The sequence below is a fragment of the Papaver somniferum genome, unplaced genomic scaffold (assembly GCF_003573695.1).
Source record: "Papaver somniferum cultivar HN1 unplaced genomic scaffold, ASM357369v1 unplaced-scaffold_115, whole genome shotgun sequence".
NCBI lineage: Eukaryota > Viridiplantae > Streptophyta > Magnoliopsida > Ranunculales > Papaveraceae > Papaver > Papaver somniferum.
The window spans coordinates 4,562,667-4,567,596 of record NW_020620492.1 but is presented as its reverse complement, the minus strand read 5'-3'; the positions used below and the strand labels follow the sequence as shown (position 1 = coordinate 4,567,596).

Sequence of the window (4,930 nt, the reverse complement as noted above, 5' to 3'; positions counted from 1 at the left end):
TTGTTTGTCATAATCATCTTTAATTGGTTGGTGAATTCTCAAACTTATTTTTATCAAACTATATCCGTGCCTAAACTATGTTTTTTCCACTCTAGTCGGCATCCTCCAACTATGTTCTATATTGATGACTTGTGATTTTTCATGTGATAGACATCAGGCTTTCGAATTATCCAATCACGTGAACAAGCAAAGGTGGTATTCCTAGATTTATGTTGATTGCACCTTTGGAAAAAATTGAAATCCTTAGTGGGAGTGAGGTAGACTTTTTAACATATTTTCTTTATTATAGTTCTGTTTGCATGGGTTATTTCTTATGTTAGTGCAGCCTTTCATCTTAAATGCTGGTGCACAATCTAGGTTTTAACGTTTCTTTGTGAACTGGAATAAGATTTATTGATTTTTTTTTGTTTGAAGTTACTGGTGTCCTGCTTTACCAAGGCTGCTATACATGAAGATTACTTCACAAGTACGTCTTTTTATCTATTCCCATAAATGTGATTCTGTTTGTTGTGTACTAACGGGATCAACCGATGTATTTTTTGATGTCTGAATCGTATATTAGTTGTGCGTATGGACGAGCTGTTTTCCCATGGGTTTATTTTCCTCTACTGTGTATATGTTTGAGCACTTAAATGAATCCAATGATTATGCTTTATGTATACTCATAATGTATAGTTGTTAAATAATTAGATCCAGTTAGCTTCTCCAAATATATAATCTCCATGAATATGATATGTGACGGTGTTAGTTAAACCTTGATGTATGTTTCTCTATGGTTGGTGTACTTTAGGCTACGATGGAGTGCATGCAGAACTTGAGTTGTGCTGATTTTATCGTTTTCTTTTAATGGTGGGACTTAGTATATATCTATCGGGCAGTTACGAGATAAGATATGAACATTTGACCTCATTTTGAGTTATAGAATTGCACTGACTGCTTTAAGCCATTAATTGTTCTCAAAATTCATAAGTGGTCTTGATCATCCAAGAAAGTGTAGGATAGTTAACGTTGCCCAAATCTCATGTTTGGAACCAATAACCCGATCTTATCCTTATATATGGTAATGAATGAAAACATGGGTTTACTGAGGGAAGCTCCTAATCATGTTGAAAAGAGTTGTTAGTTGTCTAAAGAGACCCTTACCTTGCTCTTTGTTCAGTACAAGGGACTTGCTATTACAATTTGTCTATCTCATTATATTGCTGTTTCCGCTTGCTTGTCTTCGTAAAACTCGATGAATATATCGGCAGATCTTACTTCCTGTTAAAGGGTTGCAGTGTTTCAAATTATTGAGTTCTTTTGGTTATTCATCTTGGGGCCTCTCTGCAATTTTATTGATGGATTTTTTTGTGCAGGTACGCCATTATGAAGTAGGAATAAGTTCATCATCATCGGAGTTTATAATTTTGTTGTTTAATCAATAGTTTTTTAGTTCATTATTTTGTAATCGAATCCTAGAACTACAGATTACACTCGTCAGAACTATAGATTTTAATCCTTTGTGTAATTTGAAACTAATGAATCAATGAATGTTAAATTAAATGATTATTTGTGTGCAAGTTTAATTTGTTTCTCATTTTTATTTGATTTGAAATTGGTTTTCATTTGATTTTCATTCGAATTCTAATTTGAGTTTCATTTGATTCTCATTTGAATTCTAATTTGAGTTTCATTTGATTCTCATTTGAGTTTCATTTTTTTTTTAATTTCAGATTCAGTCAGATTCAGTCAGGCCAGATAACCAATCTGAATCTATTTTTTTTTTTAAGATTTATATCTATGACTAGGGCTGCACAAGACCCGCCCACGATACCCAAACCCACCCGTACCCACTAAATCCGTGGGTTTTTAATCCATACCCGCGCGTTGTGGGTGCGGGGTTGGTTATGAAAAAAAAAAACCCGTTGTCTGTGGGTGCGAGGTTGGTTTAAGCTAATACCCGCCCATACCCGCCCAAAAAACCCGCAGATTATATACCATTAGATAAAACTAATCCTAGTCGTCCATTATGAAACCCTAATACTAGTAGATAGGATAACTGATAACCCTCGTTCACTTTCTACACTCTTCTCTCTGTTCGGCCTCTCCTCTTCTTCTTCCTCAGTTCTTCTTCTTCACCTACGAACGACAATTACCAGAAATCTTCACCAGAAATCGACAACAACAACTTCGAATCTTCACCAGAAATCAACAACAATCGAAAAATCAACAGATTCAACACTTAATCTTCATCTGTGAACTTCCTAGATATGAATATTTTAGGGGTTTTGGTTTTTTTTTTCTCACTTAATCAAGGAGAATAGAAGTTACTCTAAATACTTGAATATAAAGCGGGTTTAAACCCGTTTAAACCCATACCCGCCCAACCCGTAGCGGGCTGGTAACAAAACCCGCCCGCTGTTTGTGGGTGAGGGGTTGGTTATGAAAAAAACCCGCAGTCTGTGGGTGCGAGGTTGGTTTTAGCTTATACCCGCCCATACCCGCCCATGTGCAGCCCTATCTATGACTGAGTGCAGACAGTCATAAAGTTTTGACCGTTATAATCGGTCGTTGATACAAGATTTTCAACGACCTCCAGAGACACGTCATAGTTGAAAAAGACGCTCAAACAACGACCCTTTCTTCGACCGAAAAAGCAAGTCATAGATACGAGTTAAATGACTTGCTTCATCGGTCGCGAAACGGCTGATTTCCACTAGTGAATATCGCAGACACTATAGTGAAAAAAGCTTTATATTTTACTAGTTCTCAAGATTGGCATTATAATTTGCCAACCTGGTTAAATGCAGCTATTGCAGCTGATGAATCTTTTGTTAGCCCAAAACTTTTAAGTTCTCAATATATTCTCTCTTTCGTATTAAAAAAACAGAAGAGAACTTAAACATTTAAATCATAAGGAATGCAATCTTTTCAAACAGTCGCTATAATGTTCATGATTGATTCAAGTGAACCAAACCGATTTGATTTTAATTGTGTTTTCCAAACAATAGAACAAATCTTAACTAGAGTTTCATTTGAGTCATTTGAACTAGTTATGGTTAAGATGAATAAGGTTGATATGAGAGTAATTATATGGCTAACCTCGGTTAACTATTTGTGAACCAACATAGTGCACATGTTTAGGTACAGTTACATAAACCTAAATGAGAGTACATTTCATTTGTGTGTAACAAGCTAAGTTCGATCTAACGGTTGAAAGATATTAGCTTGGTTGAATCAGATTTTCATCTAACGGTGAATATTGAATGCTTTGTTACCAAGGTAACTTGGATTGCAAACCCTGATTTGAAAACTATATAAAGGAGAACTCTAGCAACTGGGAAATTTAATCCCCACGCCTCCTATGTGTTATTAGTTTCCTAACTAGATTCGATTATCCTTTAACCTTAGGTTTCTTCACGAGACCCTGTAGGTTAATGACTTGAAGACTTCATTGGAATTGTGAAGCCAGACCCAACTATTATATTTGTAGTTGCGTGATCTGATCTTGTTGTTTCTATCGTGTTGAGTACAATTGAAATAATTTGGCTCGAGATTTTATATCTCTGATAGGAAAGATAAAAAAGTAATCACAAACAAACTTCGTCTTATGGTGTGTGATTCCATAATAAATTGTTTCGCTAGTCGATTAAGTTTATTGTGAGGTAATTGATAATACTAGGCTGTTCTTTGGGAATATAAGTCTGGTTTATCAATTGGTTCCTGTTCACCTTGATTTATCAAAAGACGGAACAAAAAACTCTTGGGTATTTCTGTGGGAGACAGATTTATTCAATCCTATAGACTTCTGTGTGATACAGGTTTATCTATCAAGTCTTTGACTTTGGGTCGTAGCAACTCTTGGTTGTGGGTGAGATCATTTAAGGGAATCAAGTGCGTAGTATCCTGCTGGGATCACAGATGTAAGAAGCGCAATTGTACCTTGAATCTTTGTGATATTGATTGGGTTCAACTACAGTCCAGACCGAAGTTAATTGGTAGTAGGCTAGTGTTTGTAGCGGCTTAATACAGTGTGGTGTTCAATCTGGACTAGGTCCCGGGGTTTTTCTGCATTTGAGGTTTCCTCGTTAACAAAATTCTGGTGTCTGTGTTATTTCTTTTCCGCATTATATTTTTTTATATGATTTAAATATCACGGGTTGTGCGTTAAGATCAATCAATTAGAATATCCAACCTTTAGTTGTTGGTTTACATTGATTCACACTTGAACATTGGTCTTTGGTACCGTTCAAGTAACTCATATTATATTCAATCAGGCTCGCAGATTTCTATTTGCCGATTTCGGATTGAATTAAGAGTTAGAGATATTAAACTCTTTGATATACTTTATCCTAGATTGAGTCTGACTGTCTAGTTGATTCTCTAGAAAGTGTATTGGAGTAAGTCCTCTCAGATTTCCAAACGAATTGTTGGGTGTGGTTGTTAGACCCCTGCATTTTCAATTGGTATCAGAGCAGGCAAACACATTAAAGACCTTATAAGTCTGTGTTTGTAGTGATCTAAGGATGGACGATATAGTCTCTGATAAACGCATCGCCAGAAATAAAAGTTCTGTTTCCTTAAAATCTATTAAAGATAAAGATTTGTCAATCTCGAATATAGAAGAAACTTGTGTTCAAAGGAAGTAAACAAACATTGAGAAGTGTTTTCCTGACTACCTTACAGAAGAGTCTATCTCTGAAGATGAAAGGAATGCATCCAAAGAGAGTGATGTGATTCTAAAGCTTGTTAGAATCCAGGCTGATAATGTCAACCGGTTGAAACAAAAAGTTAATTCTCTAGTTGGTATGATAAGTGAGCGCGACTCTCGTTTAAAGATCCTTCAAGAAGTAAATCTCAAAAAGGATGCTTTGAAAATTGAATATCTCTTAAATAAACTCTCAATTCAAGAGTGTTCAAAAGAGTCCGCCATACCAACTGCTTTTGATTT

General features: G+C 35.7%; 1 long non-coding RNA gene across 1 annotated transcript; it reads left to right on the top strand.

The window, feature by feature from the left end:
• The first annotated feature begins 225 nt into the window (after positions 1–225).
• On the top strand, positions 226–1,431 carry LOC113329206. Its single transcript, XR_003349742.1, has 3 exons — positions 226–257; positions 415–466; positions 1,356–1,431. It is a non-coding gene; the product is annotated as an uncharacterized LOC113329206 (long non-coding RNA).
• The last annotated feature ends 3,499 nt before the right edge of the window (positions 1,432–4,930 follow it).